The sequence below is a fragment of the Anomaloglossus baeobatrachus genome, chromosome 11, assembly GCF_048569485.1.
Source record: "Anomaloglossus baeobatrachus isolate aAnoBae1 chromosome 11, aAnoBae1.hap1, whole genome shotgun sequence".
In the NCBI taxonomy this organism is placed as follows: Eukaryota; Metazoa; Chordata; class Amphibia; order Anura; family Aromobatidae; genus Anomaloglossus; species Anomaloglossus baeobatrachus.
In genome coordinates this window covers 24100570-24127969 of record NC_134363.1, presented here as the reverse complement: position 1 = coordinate 24127969, position 27400 = coordinate 24100570, and the positions used below count along the sequence as shown (strand labels likewise).

At 41.1% G+C, this 27400-nt stretch overlaps 1 protein-coding gene across 1 annotated transcript in view; it reads left to right on the top strand.

The window, feature by feature from the left end:
• The first annotated feature begins 1681 nt into the window (after positions 1–1681).
• The window catches only part of LOC142256512 (formyl peptide receptor 2-like), a 79523-nt gene continuing 53804 nt past the window's right edge, over positions 1682–27400 (top strand). Inside the window, exons 1-2 of the mRNA XM_075328239.1 lie at positions 1682–1792; positions 2224–2294. The gene's annotated coding sequence lies outside the window, so the exon portion shown is untranslated. The remainder of the gene's footprint in view (positions 1793–2223; positions 2295–27400) is intronic.

Here is a 27400-nt window from a genome sequence, read left to right as displayed (position 1 = left end):
AAACAATAAAAAAGGGAAGAATTCATTCAAACAAAAGCATCCAGGAAAAATTATTCAGATAACCATAAGGTATGTAAATGAAGAAACAATAAATAGGCAAAAAATACATAAAAATTGCCTATCAATGAGAATGATTACACGAAAATTAATTAAAATAATAATAATAATAATAATATTAATAATAATAATATTGCTGGCTGCAATAATGAATTCAAGACATAAATACGGTCTTATTTACAGGTGAGATTAAGAAAATCTAAGAGTTCGGTGGGAAATGTGTTGAAGAACAGGTTTGAATAACAGCAGATACCGAGCGAATCAGAGAGATGAACTCAGCGGTCGTGGGAATTGGGATCCCCGGCATCACCGGTCTGAGAACTGACAATGAGAAAATGCAAAGAAGTGGCTCTGAAAGTGATAGGGGTTAAAGTGGCAGAGGCACAAGGGATCTCTCCTGAGTCACATGCAAACAGGAAAAAGGAGATAAAAAGTGTAATAATTGCAATATGTAAATCGGTGATTGCTGTACAGATGATTGTTGTTTACAAAACATACATAAGGTACAGATACCTGGGCTTAAGAGCCCAACTGCTCCAACAGTTGTGCACGCCATAACCGACAGTACAATTAGCGACCAATTTCTCATAACATATTCAGCCTTACGACCTCAATGCTTTGAAAGTCAAGAAAAGCGAGAAAGAAGACGTAGAAAAAGCGTGAGGGCAAACTGTAGGAACTAGTAGCACAGAAAAGAGCACGTCCCTGGAAGAGAGAGAAGAAAAAGAGGGAAGGGGAGGGCAGAGGGGTTGTGATATAGAAGGGGAGGGGGAGAGGGAGAGATGGGAAGGGGATGGGGTGGAAAGGTGGGAGGGGGGTGAGCGGGCGGCCACAATATCTCCTTGTTTTTGGAGATTTCACCTCGCACCTGATATTACTGTGAGGTCCTGTCGCTGGTCCAGTTTTTTCCTTTCTGGCCAGATCACTCCTTCATTCATTGTCTGCTGTGCTCAGCTAATCAGTTTTTTTACTCTGCTGACCCTATTCTTAGTGAATGCAAAGGGGAGGAAGGGTTTCTGGGAATTGCAGTCTAGGTCACACAATTTAAAGATGGAAATAACTAAAATAACAAACTTAGCCAGCACTCACCCTCCCTGGTTCAGCACCAGATCCTTGCCACTGCCTCATTGCTGCAGGGAAAAATCTGAGAATAAAAGCAGCAGTGGCGGGGATCTGGTGCTGGATCCATGGACGGCCGGTACCTGCGAAGTTTCTTATTTGAGGTATTTTACTGACTTGGGGCTCACATTCCTAAATGTGGACAACCCCTTTATTATCTGCCTGTCCCCAGCTACAGCAGCTTCTGTACACAAAAATCCCTCCACAGGGGTTACAGCTGTATTCTGTCACACATGTGTCTAATACCGAACTAAATAAAATAATACTTACAGGATTTTATCACTAAATTCAACAGAAACAAAAACTTTTGTATTGAACTTTTCTCATAATGGACTCAAATCTCAGATAATTATATAAGATTCAAGAAAAAGCATTAAAAATATTATGTATAAAATATGTATAAACCAAATCATCCAGATATTTCAATAACAACTAAATAAATAATATAACAAACAATTATTTTCTACTTTGATAATTATTTGCACTTAGTAGAAGTGTCTGATAGATTTGGGCAGAGAAGTTAATATATATTTTTATACAGCAGCAATGCTGGTTATAGATAAAGGATCCGCTGCACTCTCTGACCAAAGAGAAGAGATCCTGGAGGAGAAGGAAGGTAATGAAATCTATCTATCTAATTATCTATCTATTTATTTATCTATTTATAATTTACTTTTAGATTTCTCATTTTATTATAGATATACAAATGCAATAAGGAGCACAGTACTGGAATAATATTATAATATAATATCTATAATAATATAAATAATATATATATATATATATATATATATATATGCATATATATATATATATATATATATATATATATATATATATATATATATATATATATATATATGTATATATATGTATATATATGTATATATATATATATATATATATATATATATACATATATATATATATATATTATTTATATTATTATAGATATTATATTATAATATTATTCCAGTACTGTGCTCCTTATTGCATTCCTTTTCTTACAGTGTATTTGGTCATGTTGAGTCTTTTGATTGTTTTCAGAGAGGAACACGACCCTCTAATCAGTGTGTGGAGAGGATTGTGCGGACAGATTCCCTTTCGGGCGTCTCCAGGTAGATATTGAGCTGATGGGTTTGGGTGTTATGTCTCGTGTGATGAGTGATAATGATATAACTGTAGTAAGTCATTCCACAGCAGAACATGACGTCTCTATCAGCGGTGGATCCAATTCTCCTTGGAGACATATTTGTGGCACATGATGTAGGAAGATTTGGGGCAAATTGTCCCTGCACTGCCATATAAGACAATAAAATATTAATAATAATTAATTAATTACTTAATTAATTAATATCTATATTTTCTTAATTTGCTCAATGCTAATATTTCTGGATGCTGTCAGTCATAAAGTACTATACTGTGTGCCGCTCATCTTCTTCCAGACGGCTTTATACTTTCCCTCATAGTGCTAATGATATAAGTGTAGTAAGTCTTTCCACAGTAGATAATGACGTCTTTATCAGCGGTGGATCCAACTCTCCTTGGAAACATATTTGCAGCACATGATATAGGTAGATTTGTGGCAAATTTTCCTTGCACTGCAATCATTTATGTATTTATGGGACCGGGTTTCTGACAAGGTTTCCTCAGATCCATCCCTGCCAGGGTAGAAAGAGCCTTAAGTGAACATCCTAATGACCTGTGCAGAGAAGGAGAAGATGCAGGAAATACTCGCTCTACTGATGTGTAATATATATTCCTGGTATCTCCTGTATGTGACACCTATTAACCCCTTGGAGTCTCGGCTATTTTTTATTTTTTCACTTTCTTTCCTTCATCTTCTCATTGAAGACCCAGAACATTTTATTTTTCATCCTCACAATCTAATGCGGGACTGTTTTTTGCAGGATACTTTCTAATTTTTAAAATCGTCCTTCATTTTACCATATAATGTGCTGAAAAACAGGTGAAAATAAATCTTAAGTGAAGTGAAATGGTTAAAAAAATCTGTAATTCCTCCATATTTCTTTGGGTTTTGCTTTTACTGTATTGTTACCCGGCAGTGCGATTCCCCCGGACATTACATCTATGGTGATTACAGATGAGCAGATCGATCTACGGGGGATGGAATTAGTGTCAAATTTCCATGAATTCACTTGAATTTAACCCCTTCACGGTCTCGCCTTTTTCCTCTTTTTCACTTTTATTTTTGTCTCCTCTTCTTCCAAGAGCCATAACTTTTTAATTTTGCGTCAATACGGCCATATGAGGGCTTGTTTTATATGGGACGAGCTGTACTTTTGAATATCTCCATTCATTTTACCATATAGTGTACTGGAAAATGGGGAAAAAATTGTGTTGAAAAAAAAGTGCAATTATACATTTGTTTTTTATTATTATTTACCATGTTCACTATGTAGTAAAACTAATCAGGCAATGATTCCCCAAGTCAGTACAAGCGCGGAGATATCTAACATGTATGGATTTTTTTATAGAATTGGTGATATAAATATAGAAATTCCCCCCCCCCCCAAAAAAAATGCGGCATTTGTTGTTATTTTCCAAGAACAGTAATGTTCTCAGTTTTCGGGATCTGGAGCAGTGATTACTTATTTTATGAGGAATATCTGATTTTCTTCACTAATTTCATTTTTGAGCCAGCATTCACTTTGGATATACCAGTACATACAAAGTCATAAAGGGGTTAATGAGAACTAGTAATAAGAGGAGGATAAGTGTAGTAGTCTGCTCTGCTGGTAATGGAATCAGGAAATCTGGAGACTGTATTCAGGATAGGACAATGCAGTTTATTCTCTTCACGTTTCAATGCTTAAACAGCTTCTTCATCAGGTTTTCCTTATATGATCCTGAATACGAGCTCTGGATTTCTTGATTCTATTACCAACAGTTGAAACTACTACTCCTATCCGTCTACTATTTAATTTCCATGGTGGGATTTCCCTACCAGAGCGTTCTGCAGCAGATGTCATACTTTGCCTTCTCAATTGTGGGTTAGACAACCCCAATAGGTGAGCAATTCCCTTACTCCTCCCCTGGATTATTCTCCGGCGGATAATACCCTGTTGCTCTTGGTGTTCCCTTCTCTTAATGAAAACGATTTAAAGTACATTTTATCCGATCTCTGAATAAAGTATTAAAAAAATTGCAGAGAAACGTCCTTCTCAGTCCTGGAGAAGTAGTGGGCAGCCGGAGGTCTCTGACGTCGCTCCAGTATTATTTCTTATCATGTATCCATGTGTTTTATAAATTCTTCCTCTGCCTTCAGTTCAGCTTTAAGTCCAGCATCGCCCGGTGTTTCCTCTTTGACCCTTTATAGATCCTCGTGATATTGTTCCTCTTATTTCCCCAAAAATTTAATAGGTGATGAAAATGATCAATTTACCCCAAAATGATATCAATAAAATTATCAGCTCACCGCACAAAATAAAAGGTTCACATCAAAGTTATTACCGACCTAATTGTTCTGATCTGGAGAATCCTGTTTTCGGATCATTTTTGCTATATATCAATCACCGCAAAAAAAAATACCCCAATAAATATTGAATATTATTTCATTTACACCACTTATATTGTTTTTCCTTTACATTAAATTCTGCAATTAATGTTGTCGGCTAAAACTAAAACTTGTTCAACAAAATAAGAAAGATCTTGATCCACAAAAACAAGTTTCATTGATGGAAAAATAAAAAGTTCTGGCTTTTTGAAGAAGGAAAGGAAAAAACAAAAACTCAAAAGCACAAAATCCAATGTTCTTGATGGAGATAACAGATGTGACAATGTCTATTATGATTAGTGTTTAATTTCACAATTTTTAAAAAGGAAAAAGGTGAATTTTAATGTTTTATTTAAAATTAAAATTGTTTATTTTATTCCCTTAGTTTAGATTTCGCTAGGTAATGTGATCCTGTGATGACTTATTCTTTGCACTGCGATCACATAGTATTACAGGATATTGGATAAATCCCGGCCTCTTCTGAAGATCAAACAGTGACTGATCCTCTCAGGAGAAGCAATATGGCCGCGATGGCGAGTGACATCCTATAATCATGTCACCTGGGAAGATTCACTGCACTAAATGCCAAAGTCACAGACCACACATTTGTATATATATATATATATATATATATATATATATATATATACTGGTTTATAACTTATATTTATTACTAATATAATTATGGATATAACATTCTGTATAAAGTTGTGTTTCTTCTAGAGGTAATATCATCTCAGACATTTATACATTATTCACAGGACGGGGGACCCCAAATTCCAGTGCAGATGTTGGTCCCGAGGTTGGACGTGTCCTGCACCATGAGAATATGACATTACCTATATATGTTACATGCTTTTCTGCTCTCGTGTTATAATGTTCTACCAGATATAATCTTATGTACCTGTAATCTGAAATGTATTTCATGAAAGTCAAAAATAATATCATGAGCAAATGTATCAAATATATAAATAAGTTGCAAGTATAAAAATATCATAATAAAGAAAAGTCAACAATAAAAAGTCATAATGAATATCAAAGTCGACTTTATAACCTGACAATGTAAAAATTCTAATATTTTTTTATGTGATTTCCATTCTACATTATGTACTGATGGATGTGATAAATAATAAAAATAAATAGGTTAAGCTAACTTTGAATTATTCTGTTCACATGAATATACCTGGAAATTTAATTAGTTGAGAGTTTATTCACCGAGAGAGTAATGTCTTTTATTACCCTATAAACAAAGAAAATTCAAGTGGGACTCACTAATGTAAGAGAATATTCTTTATTTCTTAAATGATAAAATCCATCAGATGACAGCTGTTTCGCTACACAATGAGCTTCATCAGGTCCCCACCAGAGCAACTTCCTTACCCTACAAATATATCAGTGGAACAAGCCATTTCCAGAATACATTATTAGACATTTCAAATTATGATGAATTCTCTTCCCCTGATGAAGCAACTTTACTACAATCACAAGATGTATGCTGGGAATGACTGTGGATTGGTGAAGCAGTGAATATGAATGAGAGCTAATGATCAGACCAAGAAGTAGACTTATTTGCTTTCTTTGCAGCCCCCTACTTCTTACTAAAACCAGCCCCCCTAAACCTTACTAACACATACATTTTTCCTCCCATTCAATTCAATGGTGTTGGATATGTTTGTCACACTGTTCAGTAAACACTGGTAAAATTGGCGAACACAAACTGAACTCAACCATCTCTATTTGTGACTGAGTAGTTAATTGTTATCAACTGTTATTAATAAAGTCAGTTAAATGGCAAAACAGGCAGCTAGAAGGAAAAATCATCCAACATGTACAGGGTTACACTATGTCTACAGAAAAGAGACAATAAAGTTATATGGTGGGTACCATAGAAGATAGAAACTTCTCCTGTCCTCATGTTCAGCACAGTATGCAGAGAAGAAGTCACTCGCTGCTGTCTGAACAATGGTGGAAGATCATACAGCAGATATCTGTACTGACTCCAGGTATGCTTTTGGAGTGGCACATGACTTTCCTGGAAGAGCAGGTATTTCATTGGACACTCAGATAAGTCCATACGCCAGCGGTCACCAACTTTTCTTTCTCACATCTCAACTGATTTGAACAGCTGACATGCGGCTATCAGGCGCAGGTGGATTCTCAATACACCTGTGCCTGTTAACCCTTTGGATCAAAATGTCACATGTATATGGCCACAATGGGGAAATTGCCTTTACCTGCCACCATTGGAGGCCCTGTGATGTGATTAGTGTAGCCGATGGTTGCCGTGGTAGCACAGGGTCATGTGATGACTCCTTTCGCTATCATGACTCACTTCCTCTTACAGCCGGCAGAGAGCTGCCTGTAAATGAAAAGTAGCATTTCTCCTGGTCTCAGCTGTGCAGCTATGACCAGGAGATATGAACAAGTGATCAGACTGATGATCTTTCTAGCCCCCCTAGGAGGACTAATAAAGTAAAATATATTTTAGAAAAAGTTTTAAAAAATTAAAAAAATATAGAAAGCCTAAAAGTTAAATTCACTTCCCCATTTGTCCCATTGAAATTTAAAGGATTAAAAAAAATATATTTATACACATATTTCGTATTGCCGTGTTCAAAAATGCCCGATCTATCAAAATATAAAATCACTTAATCTGATTGGCAAACGTAGCGGAAAAAAAAATAGCAAGTGCCAAAATTACAATTTTTTGGTTGCCTCAAACTTTGCGCAAAATGCAATAACAGGTGATGAAGATGTAACATCTTCGCAAAAATAGTATCATTAAAAACATCAGCTTGGAACGCAAAAAAAAAAGAAATCACTGAGTCCCATATCCCAAAAAAATGAGAACACTACGGGTTTTTTTAAAATGGCATAAAAAATGCGCCACTTTTTTTGGACAAAACTTAAGAATGTTTTTAACCCTTTAGATAAAAGTAAACCTATACATGTTTAGTGTCTATGAACTTATACCGACCTCAGACATCACACTGACACATCAGTTTTACCATATAGTGAACACCGTGAATAAAATATCCCCAAAAACATTGCACTTTTTTTGCAATTTTTCCACACTTGGAAATTTGTTGCCATTTTCCAGTACACTATATGGTAAAACTCATTATTTTATTTAAAAGTACAACTTGTCCTACAAAAAATAAGTCCTCATATGGCAAAACTGATGGAAAAATAAAACAGTTACGGCTCTGGGAAGAAGGGGAGCAAAAAAAAACCAAAACGGAAACACGGACAAAGAAAGTGATGTTGTTTGGTAGATTCCCATGTGTTTCCAGTAGTATTAGGATCTTTCCGGACAAATAATTATGTGGATTTTGCAAAGGTAAAAAAATGTACTTATTATTATTCTCTGTAATAGATGTTTCCGATGTGCATTTTTATTACTACATCAAATCAATAAAATTGTTCCCCTCTATCGGCTTCTATAGCGGATAATGGTCCTTGTTCCCCAGACACAAATTCTTACTTATGATACAATATAGGTGATGGAGACCGAGGATCTATCTGCTGAGCAGGATACAAGCCAGATCTGCCGACCACAGAAGAAACCTTACCTCCAGCCTTACCGGTCATAATGTGGCATGTAACTATGATTCGATGCCAAGTAACATCAGATACATCACTCATTGTAATATCTGGTCCCGTCCGTATGTGACTGCACAGAAAGATAACTGTGAACATTTCTCTGACTAATCAGATTCAATCTCAACATCCGGACACTTGATTTTGTATATTAAGCCGATCTATATAAAGTCACATTATTTATTTCTTCTTTGGTTATTTCTTTGGATAACATGATACATTGTATCTTCTGCAGAAGGGAATAATCTGAGAAATGACGAGGTAAGTGACTGAAAATCTCTTGATGCCCCTAAATAAAAGCAGGACTGACAAGGTGCCTCCAGAATTTACATTATTAGTAAATTGAGTCCCCCTGTGTGTAATTTAGTCTGAGGTTTGTCTAAGAATATCAAGGATCCGGCATCATCAGGAGAATCATGAGGTTACAATTTCAGCATTTTTTTGAGGTCCCAATTTTCCAATTCTTTTATTTGTAAGTAATGTGAAAACTATGTATCAATTACACTTCACAAATACTTGCTGCTTAGTGTTATTATATTACATAAAATCCAAATAAAATACATTTAAATTTCTGAGTGTATCATGAAAAATGTGGAAAAATTAATGGTATAAATACTTGTTCAAGGCAGTGCACATGGATTCATTTGATGTTAGTTCATTCTATACAATAATACTATTCTGCATGATTTGGCTCTAGTATCTTTTAATAGTTTTTTTGCACACATGCAATGACTATACATTTGATCTCCATGATTTTCCTTTGCTGTCTGTCAACTTTTTATTGAAATATAATTGTTTTTCTTTTGTTTCTGAATTATATCTTTAACTATCTGGAACATTGATAGAAGCTACATTCCTCTCTTCGATCACCCATCGAAGCATGGCCTAGTGGGAATTTAGAGAGTTACACAAAATGGACAATTCCCTGGAGGAACTGACTGTATTAACCCCTTCAGCCCCCGGGCACTTTCCGTTTTTGCGTTTTGTTTTTTGCTCCTTTTCTTCCGAGAGCCGTAACTTTTTTATTATTCCGTCAATCTTGCCATATGAGGGCTTGTTTCTTGCGGGACAAGTTGTACGCTTAAATGGAACCATAGGTTTTACCATGTATTGTACTGGAAAACAGCAAAAATATTCCAAGTGTGGAAAAACTGCAAAAAAAGTGTGATCGCACAATAGTTTTTGGGATGTTTTATTCACCATGTTCACTATATGATAAAACTGATGTATATATGTGATGCCTCAGGTCGGCGTGAGTTTGTAGACACCAAACATGTATAGGTTTACTTGTATCTAAGGGGTTAAAAAAAAATCACAAGTTTGTCCAATAAAAGTGGCGCATGTTTTGCGCCATTTTCCGAAACACGTATAGTTCTTATTTTTTGGGATCTATGGCTCAGTGATGGTTTATTTTTTGTGTCTCGAGCTGACATTTATAATGGTACCATTTTTGCACAGATGCTACGTTTTTATCGCCTATTATTGCATTTTGCGTAAAACTTGCGGCGACCAAAAAACGTAATTTTGGCGTTTGGAATTTTTTTGTCACTACGCCGTTTACCAATCAGATTAATTGATTTTATATTTTGATAGATCGGGCATTTCTGAACGCGGCGATACCATATATGTGTATATTTATTTATTTTTTAACCCTTTAATTTTCAATGGGGTTAAAGGGGGGTGATTTGAACTTTTAGGTTTTTTTTTTTTTAACTTTTTTCTTTACTTTTTTTTTATTTTACTAGTCCCCCTAGAGGGCTATAGCGATCAGCAATCTGATCGCTATTATCTATCTGCTGATCACAGCAATACAGCTGTAAACAGCAGATTCAGTCACTTTGATTTTCCCTCTGCTCTCGGCCGAGGGAAAATGAAAGTGAAACATCATAGCTGCAGGCGTCATCACATGACCCTGTGCTACGATGGCAACCACCGATAGTCACGTGATAACACTCGTGACTTCAGGTGGGGGCGGCGGTAAGCAAAAAATATGGCCACGCGTATTTAGATCTTGCTGCCAGACTTTGGCAGCAAGATTTAAGGGGTTAATGGCCGCGGGTGGAAGCGATTCCACCCACGGCTAGCAGGCACACATGTCAGCTGTTGAAAGCAGCTGATATATGTGCCGATCCATGCCGCCTGCCCGCGGCAGGGGGCGGGGCTTAACGGGACACGATCCTGGACGGATAGATCCGTCCAAGGTCGAGAAGGGGTTAAACTCCTTGGCATGTTATGCCCTGTTGCAAATCCTACCAATTTTTTGAAAAATAAACTGTTGGGAGCCGTTGGGAATAACTTCTGATGCAGTGCTACATGGTCTTTAAACCATTCCCCCTGGGAAACTGAATTTTTTGAAATCCTTGGACTAAAGCCTGAGTTCCTGAGTGAAACAACTGCCACTTCCACGGTGCTGCATGCTTCACAAACTGTGTTCTATTCTGCAGGCGATGATGCCTCCTGCCCCCAACCTGCTTTTGGTCAGATACAATCATCATCAATGACATCAGCTTCGATGTCCCAGCGAGGTGTTCCTTTGTCCATAAAACATACATTTTTGAATCATTTGAATAGAATTTGAATAGAGGGCCTGTGGTGTGGTAGCCGGTGGTGTTGGTGCAGGGGGAGGAGGGCAAGGCCAACACCCAAATGGCCACATTGGCAATAGCACTGTAAAGTGTTATGGAGTATGTATTTTAACTTTCACACTAATGATATAGGGGATGCAGAAAACTGCAAATGACTGCCGTCCCTCCCCAATGTATGTTACAGGGCCCACCTGAGAGCCCTAAGAAGTCTGAGATTTTAGGACAGCCAGTGGCCCTTTCTGCATTTGAGTAGACGGCCACATGAGCCGGAGGTGCTGGTGGAGGAGGAGGAGGACAAGGTCAACATCCCAATGGGCACATTGTAGCTGACCTTTTAAAGTGCTGTCAAATATGTCCCAAAATAGGAGGTGTGAGACAGACACCAATATAATGTATAAGTTACAGCCCTTTCTAATTAAAAAAGGAGAAATGTAAAAAAGAAATGTGTGAACATATGCTAAAGTGTTGGTTTTTTTTGGGAGGTCGTGGCTTGATTTGACGTTTTATTACATTTATTAGGCATTAGAAACGGTTTCTTAGCAGTTTCCCCTCTTTTACTTTGGATTGAGAGCTGTTCTGGTGATTACGTAAATGCCACATGATGCTCTGACCATGTTATTCAAAGACGCCAGAAATGCAGTCAGGCACCTTCTACAGGCTGTGCCCATACTGTTTCAGCCTTTTCCCATCCATTTCAGCTTTTTCCTCAGTCCTCACAGGACTAGAGATGAGCGAACCGGTCCCGGTTCGGCTCGAGGTCGGTTCGCCGAACGGAGGTCCCGTTCGAGTTCGGCTCGTCGAACGTTCGACGAACCGAACTCGAGCCAATAGGAAACAATGGCAGGCAATCACAAACACAGAAAAACACCTAGAAAACACCCTCAAAGGTGTCCAAAAGGTAACAAACAACTCACAACACAACACAAACACATGGGAAAGTGACAAGGACATATACTTATGCAAAAAAAAAGAGCTGGACAAAGAAAAAGAGGAGGAGACACAGATATAGGCATGGCACGCCCTTCTAAAGTCATGTAATACACCGCAAGGTGACTCCAAGCGTAGTCTCCCTTTTTTTCCAAAAATTGTGCCCCACACACACCCACCCATTCAGTGGCAGCACTTGTGCCCTAGTTGTACACTTCACAGCTAGATTTGCATCAAGCACATTCAAAAATACGCCATAATTAACCGTCCCCAGGATGACACCAGGGTAGGTAGCAAAGTCTTTCCTGATCCCAGCTCTGTTCATCTTGGCTTCTTTTAAAAACACAGCAAGCAAGGGTTACTCCAAGCGGAGTCTCCCTTTTTTCCAAAAATTGGGCCACACAGACACCCACCCCATCAGTGGCAGCACTTGGGCCCTAGTTGCAAACAGGATGTTCAGGATGTTTTGATTTGCATCAAGCACATTCAAAAATACGCCATAATTAACCGTCCCCAGCATGACACCGGGGTAGGTAGATAAAGTCTTTGCTGAACCATGACTTGTTCATCTTGGCTTCTTTTAAAAACAATGTAAGCAAGGGTTACTCCAAGCGGAGTCTCCCTTTTTTTCCAAAAATTGTGCCCCACACACACCCACTCCTTCAGTGGCAGCACTTGTGCCCTAGTTGTACACTTCACAGCTAGATTTGCATCAAGCACATTCAAAAATACACCATAATTAACCGTCCCCAGGATGACACCGGGGTAGGTAGCAAAGTCTTTCCTGATCCCAGCTCTGTTCATCTTGGCTCCTTTTAAAAAACACAGCAAGCAAGGGTTACTCCAAGCGGAGTCTCCCTTTTTTCCAAAAATTGGGCCCCACACACACCCACCCCTTCAGTGGCAGCAGTTGTGCCCCAGTTGTACAATTCACAGCTAGATTTGCATCAAGCACATTCAAAAATACGCCATTCTTATCCGTCCCCAGGATGACACCGGGGTAGGTAGCAAAGTCTTTCCTGATCCCAGCTCTGTTCATCTTGGCTTCTTTTAAAAACAATGTAAGCAAGGGTTACTCCAAGCGGAGTCTCCCTTTTTTCCAAAAATTGTGCCCCACACACACCCACCCATTCAGTGGCAGCACTTGTGCCCTAGTTGTACACTTCACAGCTAGATTTGCATCAAGCACATTCCAAATCCACAAGCATTTACTCTCCCCAGGATGACACAGGGGTTGTAAATTCCTTCTGGATCCATGACTTGTTCATTTTGATGAACGTCAGTCTGTCCACATTGTCACTGGACAGACGCGTGCGCTTATCTGTCAGCACACACCCAGCAGCACTGAAGACACGTTCAGAGACAACGCTGGCAGCTGGACACGACAAAATCTCTAAGGCGTAAGTTGCGAGCTCTGGCCATTTTTCTAGGTTTGAAGCCCAAAAGGAGCAAGGCTCCAGTTGCACAGTCATGGCATCGATGTTCATTTGGAGATACTCCTGTATCATCCTCTCCAGCCTTTGACTATGTGTCAGACTTGTTGTCTCTGGTGGCCTTGCAAAGGAGGGTCTAAAAAAATTATGAAAACATTCCATAAAATTGCTGTTACCAGCACCAGATACGGTCCTACTGGTACGTGTAGACTGTTGAAGATGACGAGACCGTCCCATGTTTGTCAAGTTACAACTGGGAGATTCACTCCCTGCACCTGCACGGTTGTTTGGTGGAAAAGCGGATCTAAGATCGAGTAACAGCTTCTGCTGATACTCCTGCATACGTGCGTCCCTTTCTATGGCTGGAATTATGTCACAAAATTTGGACTTGTACCGGGGATCTAATAGTGTGGCAAGCCAGTAGTCATCATCACTTCTAATTTTGACAATACGAGGGTCATGTTGGAGGTAGTGCAACAAGAAGGCACTCATGTGTCTTGCGCAGCCATGCGGACCAAGTCCACGCTGTGTTTGTGGCATAGAGGTGCTAACCGTTCTTTCTTCCTCTGACATCTCCCCCCAACCTCTTTCAACTGAAATTTGACCAAGGTCTCCCTCATTTGCTGAGTCTTCCATGTCCATGGACAGTTCGTCCTCCATTTCTTCATGTCCTCCTGCACCTTCCTCAACATCTCGCCTGCTACCATGCGCCCTTGTTGATCCCTGTACCCCATGCTCCCATGCCTGGCGCCTTGGTGATGATGAACGTCTGGACCTTGGTGATGTTGTTGTGTCTTGCGCATATGAATCCTCCTGTAGTTCATCCCCTTCCTGTTGTCCCACCCCCTGACTCCGAATAGTGTTTAGCGTGTGTTCCAGCATGTAAATGACTGGAATCGTCATGCTGATAATGGCATTGTCAGCGCTAAACATATTCGTCGCCATGTCGAAACTGTGCAGAAGGGTGCATAGGTCCTTGATCTGAGACCACTCCATCAGGGTGATCTGCCCCACCTCTGCATCTCGTTGGCCCAGGCTATACGTCATGACGTATTGCACCAGGGCTCGGCGGTGCTGCCACAGTCGCTGTAACATGTGGAGAGTCGAATTCCAGCGTGTCGCCACATCGCATTTCAGGCGATGAACCGGCAGGCCGAAAGACTTCTGGAGCGATGCAAGTCGCTCAGCTGCGGCGCTTGAACGGCGGAAGTGAGCAGACAGTTTTCGTGCCCTGTTCAGAAGGCCATCTAGGCCGGGATAGTGTGTTAACAATTGCTGGACGACAAGGTTCAACACGTGAGCCATACAAGGTACGTGTGTCACCTTGCCCAGGCGAAGGGCCGCACCCAGGTTTGCAGCATTGTCGCACACGGCCTTACCAGGCTGCAGGTTGAGTGGAGACAACCATTTATTAAACTCGGACCGCAGAGCTGACCACAAGTCCTCAGCTATGTGACTCTTATTCCCAAGACATGTCAAGCTAAAGACCGCCTGATGCCGTTGCGCTCTGCTGCCAGCATAGTAATGAGGGGTGCGTGATTCCTTCTGCGCAGTGAGAACGCTGGTGGCCTGACCAGGCAGGCTTGGGGCGCAGGTGGAGGACCCAGATGAGGTGGAGGAGGCAGAAGCAGTGGCGGAACTTGGACAGACAGAGGATTGACACACAAGTCGTGGGGACGGCAAGACTTGTGCAGCAGACCCTTCACCATCTATCACCATAGTTACCCAGTGCCCAGTCAGCGACATGTAACGCCCCTGTCCATGCTTACTGGTCCAAGTATCGGTGGTGAAATGCACCCGTTCACACACAGAGTTTCTCAAGGAAGCGGTGATGTTGTGTGCGACATGCTGGTGTAGCACGGGCACACCTTTCTTAGAGAAGTAGTGGCGACTAGGCATCTGGTACTGGGGCACAGCGACAGACATAAGGTCTCTAAAATCCTGTGTGTCCACTAGGCGGAAAGGCAGCATTTCTGTAGCCAACAGCTTACAGAGGGATAGAGTCAACCTTTTAGCTTTGTCATGGGTCGCAGGAAATGGCCTTTTATTTGTCCACATCTGAGGGACAGAGATCTGGCTGCTGTGTGTAGACGGTGTTGAGTAGGGTGTCCCTGGAAAAATGCAGGTTTGTGAGGAAAGTGCAGGCGGAGACATGATGTTGCCTTCATCCAAAGTTGGTGCTATCGATGTCTGAGACAGCTGTACACACTCACTTGTTTCCCCTTCCAAAACAACTGACGACCTACCAAGCAAACTGCCTTTTGCGGTTACAGTGGTGGAAGTTGTGGGTGGAAAAACAGGTGTGACAGCTGTCCCCACAGTCCTAGAAGACGACGAGCGCGCGGATGCACTGGAAGGGGCAGGCGGTGGATGGTTCGCTCCGCTAGGCCGCATTGGAGCACGGTGAGCTTCCCACCGGGCCATATGATATTTATTCATGTGACGATTCATGGAAGAAGTTGTCAAACTGCTGAGGTTGTGACCTCTACTAAGAGAACCATGACAAATTTTACAGATCACATAATTTGGGCGATCTTTTGCTATGTCAAAAAAGGACCAGGCTAGGCAAGGCTTAGAGGCCATGCAACCTGATGATCCACCCCGAATAATGCTCAGAGGCAGAGTGGTGGCTGAGGATGCAGTTGTAGACGTGCTACCAGTACTCCGACTCTGTCCAGGAAGGCGCAAGGTAACTTCGTCATCAGTTGCATCCTCCTCCACCACCTCTGTTGACCTCCTCGAGTGCCTGACTGTGGGTTGACAGTAGGTGGGATCTAGAACTTCATCATCAATTGTTGTGTTTGCACTCCCCTCCCCCTCTGACCGAGCCTCTTCTTGCCCTGACCGAATATTTAAGTTGTCATCCTAATCGGGTATCTGAGTCTCATCTTCATCAGTATGTTCCTCATTGTCTATAACCACAGGTGTTACAGTTTGTGACAAAGGGTCAACATTATGCTCCGAAACTTGGTCCTCACGGCCTGAATCAGAGTCACAAAGGTTCTGGGCATCACTGCAGACCATTTCCTGTTCTGTACTCACTGTAGCTTGGGAGCAGACCTCTGATTCCCAGGCTATAGTGTGACTGAACAGCTCTGCAGACTCAGCCATCTCAGTTCCACCATACTGTGCAGGGCTGATGGAGACTTCAGAGCTGGGAGAAATCAAGTTTGATTGGGATGACAACTCAGAGGACTGGTGTTTTTTGGATGCGGTACTTGAAGTGGCTGAGAGGGCACTTGTTGGACCACTTGAGATCCATTCAAGCATTTTCCTTTTTTGCCCATCATCTACCTTTGTTCCTGTTGTTCGTGTCCGTAAAAAAGGGAGCACATCGGATTGTCCACGGTAAGTAGTAGACATCTTACTTTTGCTGGTAGATGGTCTATCTTCAGCAGATGAAAATGGAGCTTTGCCACCTTCCCCACGGACAAAACCTTTTTTTCCTTTTCCACCACGCCTCTTCCCCTTTCCACCAGCATATGTCATTTTGCCACTCATGTTGATTGCGACAAGATTGTGGACTGAAAATGTGGTAGTAAAAATTGAGAGGTGGTGTAGATTGCAGTGGTGGTCTAGCTTTATTAACAGCAGAATAATAAAGAATAAATATCCCTGACAATGCAACTACGGCCCTTAAACTGGCAGCAAAAATTGCTAGTATAATGACTTAGTTATAATGAGTTGGAGTGTGCAATGCAGGCAGAGGTGCTGCAAATGTCTTTGCACTACTGGGACTATACAGAAGTCCAATAGCCACGTTTAGGATGCCACTAGGTACACTGAGTGTTTGCTAGTATAATGGCTTAGTTATAATGAGTTGGAGTGTGCAATGCAGGCAGAGGCGCTCTGCAAATGTCTTTGCACTAGTGGGACTATAGCAAAGTCCAATAGCCACGTATAGGATGCCACTAGGTACACTGAGTGTTTGCTAGTATAATGGCTTAGTTATAATGAGTTGGAGTGTGCAATGCAGGCAGACGCGCTCTGCAAATGTCTTTGCACTAGTGGGACTATAGCAAAGTCCAATAGCCACGTATAGGATGCCACTAGGTACACTGAGTGTTTGCTAGTATAATGGCTTAGTTATAATGAGTTGGAGTGTGCAATGCAGGCAGACGCGCTCTGCAAATGTCTTTGCACTAGTGGGACTATAGCAAAGTCCAATAGCCACGTATAGGATGCCACTAGGTACACTGAGTGTTTGCTAGTATAATGGCTTAGTTATAATGAGTTGGAGTGTGCAGAGGACAGGAGGGTACAGTGCCAGGATTGTGGGGCTCTGGGTAGAGGAATGGAAGCCTGCCTTTCAATTCCCTCCTAATAGGGAAATGCAGGGAGGAAATCCCTGACCTTGGCTACACAGACGCTGTCGCTGTTTTCAGGACCTGTCACCTTAACTCTGACCCTGCCGGTTTGAGCCCTTAAAAGGACTGCTAGAAAGTGCTCTCCCTATGCTGTCTAACGCTGTGTATGGAGCGCATACAGCTGTATCGGCTATAGGACTCAGGAGGACGGAGCTGCGACAGTGATGTCTGACACCAAAGACGCAGAAGAGATAATGGCGTCCTGGAGGAAAATGTCCGGTTTTATAATGCAGGGACATGTGACATGGACATCCTATCACACATGCCGTTGCTTCTCTGGCTAAAAGTCCACTTAGCTGTGTGTGTGTCTGGGATTGGCTGACATGCTGGCCCGCCCCACTACACGCGCGCTTAGGGAAGGAAGACAAGGAAAAAAAAAAAAAATGGCGATCGCCATTATAGAAACAGCAGTGATCTGAAGGCGCTGTTAACGCACACTATACACTGAAATGTCATAATAGTGTGATTCACAGAGTGACTTACACTATTACAGCAGAAACCAAGCTAGGATTTAGCTGTTTTTTTGCTGCTAGAACCGTTCTCGAACATTTCTAGAACTATCGAGCTTTTGCAAAAAGCTCGAGTTCTAGTTCGATCTAGAACAGGCCCCAAAATCACTCGAGCCTAGAACTGGAGAACCTCGAACCACGAACCGTGCTCAACTCTACACAGGACCCATAACTATCAAACAATACTACCTTCTTATCATCGCAGAGTATCACTGACATCCAATGGCAACCGGTTTGACTCGCGGCATCTATATTCACGATGTATACAGCAGGTCTCTGAGCCATTTTATATGATGATAACAAATCACAAGGATATACACCAGCAAATATAGGTTGTGTATAGTGATTGGACTATAACAGGTTTGTGATTTACAGGGTATCCATAATTAGATTTAATCAAATAATACTTCTCTTCTGTGATTGATTTCAAGTATAGTTGACTTGAGGGCATATACGATCATAATTCCAATGTGTGGCATAGGTAGCGCAAACCACACGTTAACATGCAGGCTACCTATTTTAACGAGTGAAAAATGGCCTCCTGGATCTTGATCGGGGGATAAATCAAATGCTAATAATGTGACTCCACCCATAAATCATCAAACTTTTGCTTCCAAGATAAGTGGGCACGAACCATATACTCTCTGACATCTAAATAAACATTGGCTGAACTGGTATCTGCTAACTAGAGATGAGTGAACCTTTGGAGGTTCGTTTGCCAGTAACCTTCAAACTTTAGATAGGGTTTGGTTTGTGACCCTGACTTGAACAGAACCTCAATGGAAGTCAGTAATTAGGCAGTTTGTCTTTCCGCCCACATACAGCCAGCCATAAGTAAACACGTCCAGGGGCGGCTGGGTGAGTTTATTCAATTTATTTTGTTTGTGTGTGAACAATGCATCTAATCACGCTGATTTTACCCCAAATGTGAGCCATTAAGACACTGAACGCAGCTTTGCTGAGCATCACTCTTACCCAAGCACAGCACTGCTCACTTCAGTGGTTTGCCTCATAACTCACACGAACTTTGTACCCGAACCTTCATTCTTTGGAAGTCGGTTTTCGAACCGGACCTCAAAGTATAGACCTCAGGTTCACTCATCTCTACTGCTGACCATCCAGGTAAAGAATCGGGTGGTTTACATTATAATGATTAAAGCACAAAAGATTTTTATATATAAACCACTAAATGCTTCATCATTTACAAAGCCTAATATAATTGTTGTTGGACTTTGGCCTAAGAAGAGGTTCTCCTGGTTTGGAATTTGCATACCAGCCGGTATGCTGTATACTTTCATGTATGCCCTATCAATAGCTCATTTGGCTGTTGTGGATAGTAGGGCCTAACTGTGACCTATTTGGACAGCTGGAGAAACTTGCAATGTTTACATGCAGTGCTGGACAAAAGTATTGGCACCCCTGCAATTCTGTCAGAGAATACTCAGTTTCTTCCTGAAAATGATTGCAATCACAAATTCTTTGGTATTAATATCTTCGTTTATTTTGCTTGCAATGAAAAAACACAAAAGAGAATGAAACAAAAATCAAATCATTGATCATTTTACACAAAACTCCAAAAATGGGCCAGACAAAAGTATTGGCACCCTTAGCCTACTACTTGGTTGCACAACCTTTAGCCAAAATAACTGCGAACAACCGCTTACGGTAACCATCAATGAGTTTCTTACAATGCTCTGCTGGAATTTTAGACCATTCTTTTTTGGCAAACTGCTCCAGGTCCCTGAGATTTGAAGGGTGCCTTCTCCAAACTGCCATTGTGAGATCTCTCCACAGGTGTTCTATGGGGTTCAGGTCTGGACTCATTGCTGGCCACTTTAGTAGTCTCTAGTGCTTCCTTTCAAACCATTTTCTAGTGTTTTTGAAGTGTGTTTTGGTCATTGTCCTGCTGGAAGACCCATGACCTCTGAGGGAGACCCAGCTTTCTCACACTGGGCCCTACATTATGCTGCAAAATTTGTTGGTAGTCTTCAAACTTTATAATGTCATGCACAGAGTGAAGCAGTCCAGTGCCAGAGGCAGCAAAGCAACCCCAAAACATCAGGGAACCTCCACCATGTTTGCCTGTAGGGACTGTGTTCTTTTCTTTGAATGCCTCTTTTTTTTTTCCTGTAAACTCTATGTGGATGGCTTTTCCCAAAAAGCTCTACTTTTGTCTCATCTGACCAGAGAACATTCTTCCAAAACATTTTAGGCTTTCTCAGGTAAGTGTTGGCAATCTCCAGCCTGGCTATTTTATGTCTCGGGGTAAGAAGTGGAGTCTTCCTGGGTATCCTACCATACAGTCCCTTTTCATTTAGACGGCGACGGATAGTACAGGTTGAAACTGTTGTACCCTCGGACTGCAGGGCAGCTTGAACTTGTTTGGATGTTAGTTGAGGTTCTTTATCCACCATCTTCACAATCTTGCATTGAAATCTCTCATCAAATTTTCTTTTCGTTCCACATCTAGGGAGGTTAGCCACAGTGCCATGGGCTTTAAACTTATTGATTACACTGCGCACCGTAGACACAGAAATTTTCAGGTCTTTGGAGATGAACTTGTAGCCTTGAGATTGCTCATGCTTCCTCACAATTTGGATTCTCAAGTCCTCAGACAGTTCTTTGGTCTTCTTTCTTTTCTCCATGCTCAATGTGGTGCACACAAGGACACAGGACAGAGGTTGAATCAACTTTAATCCATGTCAACTGGCTGCAAGTGTGATTTAGTTATTGCCAACACCTGTTAGGTGCCACAGGTAAGTTACAGGTGCTGTTAATTACACAAATTAGAGAAGCATCACATGATTTTTCAAACAGTGCCAATACTTTTGTCCACCCTCTTTTTATGTTTGGTGTGGAATTATATCCAATTTGGCTTTATGACAATTTTTTATTTTCATTGAAGACAAATTAAATAAAGATAATAATACCAAAGAATTTGTGATTGCAATCATTTTCAGAAAGAAACTGAGCATTCTCTGTCGTAATTGCAGGGGTGCCAATACTTTTGTCCAGCACTGTAGAGAGATGCTTTTAAGATCTGTACTTTATACAGTTTTGCATCACCTGACATCAAACAAAAAGTATCCTTATTTCTTGACAACTTGATCTTTAGGAGAAGTCCATTCGGTATGAGCTTCAGCTGAATAAATATATCTCCACACATTGGGCCCAGGAGATCTACATGCTTTGAGTGGGCAGTTATATGGGCTCTTTTGACAAACCCAACATATTCTCCATCCAAGATATTTTCATTATGATGACTCGCACTGTCTTTATAGAAAAATTCAGTGGTAAATTGTTTTTATAGTGTTTTCGAGCTGTGATTTAAAAGAGTTTCAATGCTTGCAGTATGGCTGTAGAGGTTATCCGATTGTGAGTTAAGGCGACCTCCCAGAGTGATATTGACCTGATTAAAAAGAGTTGCTAGAGGATGGTTTATAAAGGCCACACGCGCCCCATCAGCGATAGCTGCATTATCCTGTTTCACGATACAATACGATGCAATTTATGTACAGTAGCGTGTTGTTCAGATCATACGATAGGATACGATACGATACACTTTATTTATCCCGTGGGAAATTATAGTATCACAGCAGCACAACTTAAATAATAACATGAATTACTTAATTGACAAGACAGTAGAGTTGACAGAAGAACATTATACATTAGATAAGGTCATACACAGCGGGTAAACTGAAAAGTAGAAGAAATAAAGAAGGAAACATTCACCTTGATGATTTTACGCTAATGTTATTGTTGTACATTCCCATAGCAGTTGGCACAAATGATTTCCTATATTAGTTTTCTTAACATTTAGTTGTAGATAGTTACCATGGCACCAATACACAAAATTAGACACCACCCTTCTATATTCCTCATCACCCTGGTCCCCCCTAATACATCCAACTACCACGGAGTCATCCGAGAATTTTTGATGGTGGAAAAAATCAGATTTATACCGAAAGTCTGATGTACACAGTGTGAATAATAATATTCAACACTTCTCGATATGAAAAATTCCAGTGGTGCATTGTGTGACAGAGCTGCAATAGGTTGAACTTCTACAAATGCAATTTCTCTATATTTGTTTCTGTTGGAGGGAGGTCAAAAATATCCAGTTCAGATTTTGCAAACTCTACAGAAGCATCGTGTATGAAAGCCATGATAACTGATTAGAAGATGTTGTTCACTGAGCGTCTAACTCTTTTATGACGGGTTTGTCTCTTTGTAGTATTTTTATTCATAAGCATATGTGGCTCTGAATAGTGATTACGTCTTTTTCTTTTTTGCTGTTTTTTAGCAACACAAACTATGTCGGAGCCCTCTTGAGGGGTCGTATTTATCCGATCTATTACAGCTGATGAGGGGGATGTGACCACATCTTTACCAATGTTTTGACAGCTGTCTTTACATGTGTTTTTACTAGTTTTAGGCCTTTTCTGAAAAGGGGTATGGCTCTCCTAAAAAGGTGATGGCTCTTGAAGCACTGACTCCCGCAGTAGTCCACTCCTAGTAACTCTCCCTCAAATTTTTGAATGGCCTTTTCATAACAATCCTTTTAAGGCTGCGCTTATCCCGGTTGCTTGTGCACCATATTCTACCACACTTTTTCCTCCCACTCAACTTTCCATTAATATGCTTGGATACAGCACTCTGTGAACAGCCAGCTTCTTTAGCAATGACCTTTTATGACTTACCCTCTTTTTGGAGTGTGTCAATGACTGCTTTGTGGACATTTATCAAGTCAGCATTCTTCCCCAAGATTGTGTAGCCTATTGAATCAAACTAAGGGAGACCATTTTAAATGCTTGATCCATAATGTGTGTGTAGTGTGACCAACATATTGAAGATCGCATATGCAATATACTGCAAAAGTGACAGTCCGAAATAGAAGACAGTCTTTGATATGAAATGTCTCACCAGCACTCATAGATTTATTCATTTAATAGGATGATTTACCATTTTGTAACTACATTTTTTATGCCACATTTAAAAACTTACATATTTTTGGTACTGTCTTTCATATCTTTTTTTGTGGCACTGTAGTTAAATATTTTTTAATATTCTTTTTTATTTTACTTGGTGCAATGATGTTTTTATTGGTAACATTTGGTTCTGCCAAAATTATAATTTCAAGTATTGGAACTTTAAAAAAAAAAAAAAAGTGCAATATTTTTAAAACATAATTTTAATATTTTAATTCCACTAATTTTGTGTTGTAAGAAAATTGTGTCTCCAATGGATATTTGTTTGATTTATTTCATTTTTTTTGTTTTTAGTTTGCTTCAAATTAAAAAACACTGCCACTGTAAATACAATTATTTTGAGTGATTTGTACATTTTTTGGGATCACCGGTCTCCATTAGGTGTTTTGGATATTTTTTTTCACTAAACATATTTTTAAGTATCCTAGATTCATCGATATAGTGTTGTTTTTTACTACAATTCCTCCTGATACACCAGAATTGATTTGGAGGGATGTTTATTTTCATCTGCACTATGATAATCTAATTATCTTTTTTGATCTACAGCTTTAAAATGTGTTCCGGTAGTGATCAGGTCATCGTCATGAAAAGTATCTAGATCCAAAAACATGATATATTCTGTAGACAATATGTCATTGAAGGAAATTACTTAATTATTTTTTATTAATAAAACAGGGGATACACAGTGTAAATAGGGTCTTATCTGGAGGATATCAGTTGGATAAGAATAGGAATTGCTCATTTTTTTTGGTTGTTAAACCCACAACTGAGGATGTATGGTTGGACGGCTGCTGCAGAACTCTCAGGACAGGAGAACCCATAGAGAAGAACAGGGATATTAGCCTACATTGCTGGTGATCCAAAAAATCCATTGTAGTTGGCAGAATGAGAAACCTGGTTTATTCTCTACATGTTTCGAAGCTTAACCAGCTTTTTCATCAGGAGTCTCACAATATTAGATAAAACATAAACCCAAAAATGACTTAAATAGTTTTCAATTTCAAAAGGAAATGACAAATGCCCCTGAAGGATCCCTGTGACTAGACACATAAATGTCAATAAAGTTTGAAAGTTTAAAATCGGGTAAAAACAAGAAAAACAAAAACAAAATTCGAGCAATAAAAAAGAGAAGAATTCATTCAAACAAAGCATCCAGGAAAAATTATTCAAATAACCATAGGGTATGTATATGAAGAAACAATAAATAGACCAAAAATACATAAAAATTGCCTATCAATGAGAATGATTACATGGCAATTAATAAAAATAATAATAATAATAATAATAATAATGCTGGCTGTAATAATGAATTCAATACATAAATACGGTCTTATTTACAGGTGAGATTAAGAAAATCTAAGATATCGGTGGAAAATTTGTTGAGAAACAGGTTTGAATAACAGCAGATACTGAGCGAATCAGAGACATGAACTCAACGGTCGTGGGAATTGGGATCCCCGGCATCACCCGTCTGAGAACTGATGATGAGAAAATGCAAAGAAGTGGCTCTGAAAGTGATAGGGGTTAAAGTGGCAGAGTCACAAGGGATCTCTCCTTAAGCCCGCTACACTCGCTTCAATATATCTCACAATCCGTTGTTAGGGTCAAGTTGTAAGTGACGCACATCCGGCATCGTTTGTGAGGTATCTGCGTGTGACATCTACGTGCGATCAGCATTGAACGCAAAACCGTTGATCGCAAACACATCGTATCTTTGTCTAGAATTGAGTGTTTTGTTGCATGAACCTAGTCAATTGTAACGTGTGACATCTCTCATACGATTTTGGTGTCTGATGCTATGTGCGCAGGTGTGCGCTCTGCACCGCAGCTTAAAAAAGGTCCGCTTCAGAGCGCAGCTGAAAAGCTGCGTTCTGAAGCGCCTCACAATGTCTGTCATTCAATAATCTCTGTCAGTCGGTCACTATCGCTGTCCCTCACTCTCTGTCCATGTCAGTCTATCCCTCTCCCCCCTCTCTCATATTCACTGATCCCCGATCCCCGGCGCGGCGCTGCACAGCATTCACACTGCTCCGGCAGTTTTTACTATTTTGAAAAAGCCGGCCGCCCATTAAACAATCTCGTATTCCCTGCTTTCCCCGCCCACCGGCGCCTATGATTGGTTACAGTGAGACACGCCCCCACGCTGAGTGACAGGTGTCACACTGCACCCAATCACAGCAGCCGGTGGGCGTGTCTATACTGTGCAGTGAAATAAATAACTAAATAATTAAAAAAAACGGCGTGCGGTCGCCCCCAATTTTAAAACCAGCCAGATAAAGCCATACGGCTGAAGGCTGGTATTCTCAGGATGGGGAGCTCCACGTTATGGGGAGCCCCCCAGCCTAACAATATCAGCAAACAGCCACCCAGAATTGCTGCATACATTAGATGCGACAGTTCTGGGACTGTACCCGGCTCTTCCCGATTTGCCCTGGTGCGTTGGCAAATCGGGGTAATAAGGAGTTATTGGCAGCCCATAGCTGCCAATAAGTCCTAGATTAATCATGTCAGGCGTCTATGAGATACCTTCCATGATTAATCTGTAAATTACAGTAAATAAACACACACACCCGAAAAAATCCTTTATTAGAAATAAAAAACACAAACATATACCCTGGTTAACCACTTTAATCAGGCCAAAAAAGCCCTCCATGTCCTGCGTAATCCAGGATGGTCCAGCGTCGCTTCCAGCGCTGCTGCATGGAGGTGACCGGAGCTGCAGCAGACACAGCCGCTCCTGTCACCTCCACACAGCAACTGAAGACAGCCGCGCAATCAGCTGAGCTGTCACTGTGGTTACCCGCTGTCACTGGATACAGCGGTGGCCGCGGGTAACCTCAGTGACAGCTCAGCTGTTGGCTGATATTGTTAGGCTGGGGGGCTCCCCATAACGTGGGGCTCCCCATCCTGAGAATACCAGCCTTCAGCCGTATGGCTTTATCTGGCTGGTTTTAAAATTGGGGGGGACAGCACGCCGTTTTTTTTAATGATTTAATTATTTATTTCACTGCACAGTATAGACAGGCCCACTGGCTGCTGTGATTGGGTGCAGTGTGACACCTGTCACTTAGCATGGGGGCGTGTCTCACTGTAACCAATCATAGGCGCCGGTGGGCGGGGAAAGCAAGGAATATGAGATTGTTTAATGGGCGGCCGGCTTTTTCAAAATAGTAAAAGCCGCCGGAGCAGTGTGAATGCCGTGCAGCGCTGCGCCGTGGATCGGGGATCGGTGAGTATATGAGAGAGGGCTGCTCAATTCAGTTACTCAGGAGTTTAGCGGTCACCGGTGAGTCCTTCACGGGTGACCGCTAATCAGGGCGCAACAGACAGAGCCGCAGCATGACCATGAAGTTGGGTGAGGTTCACCCGAGTTCATTCTGACAGTGCGGCTCTGTCTGTGTCTGCTGTCATCTGCCATTCAGCTCTGCTACATGGCTGTCTGTGTCTGCTGTCAGCGGCCATGTAGCAGAGCTGAATGGCAGATGACATAGTAAAAACGCATCCCTACACATTACACACGCTTGGCAAGTCAATAAATAAAAAAAAAAAGGGTGCCCAATGCATACGTCACAGAACACATGATCTAAAGGATCGCACACAAAATTGATCAATTTAACATAGACTACTAACGCACGTGTGACAGCAAATGAACGACCTACGTGCAATCTCATAAGATCCCGTATGCAACCTGGGCGTGTCACATCGCAAATGCGATTGTACAACTAATTGCAACGTGTAAAGCAGGCTTTAGTCACATGCAAACAGGAAAAAGGAGATAAAAAGTGTAATAATTGCAATATATAAATAGGTGATTGCTGTACAGATGATTGTTGTTTACCAAACATACATAAGGTACAGATACCTGGGCTTAAGAACTGCTCCAACAGTTGTGCACGCCATAACCGACAGTACAATTAGCGATCAATTTCTCATAACATATTCAGCCTTATGACCTCAATACTTTGAAAGTCAAGAAAAGCGATAAAGAAGACGTAGAAAAAGCGTGAGGGCAAACTGCAGGAACTAGTAGCACAGAAAAGAGCACGTTCCTGGAAGAGAGAGAAGAAAAAGAGGGAAGGGGAGGGCAGAGGGGTTGTGATATAGAAGGGGAGTGGGAGAGGGAGAGATGGGGAGGGGATGGGGGTGGAAAGGTGGGAGGGGGGTAAGCGGGCGGCCACAATATCTCCTTGTTTTTGGAGAATCCACCACACACCTGATATTACTGTGAGGTCCTGTCGCTGGTCCAGTCTTTCCTTTCTGGCCAGATCACTCCTTCATTCATTGTCTGCTTTGCTCAG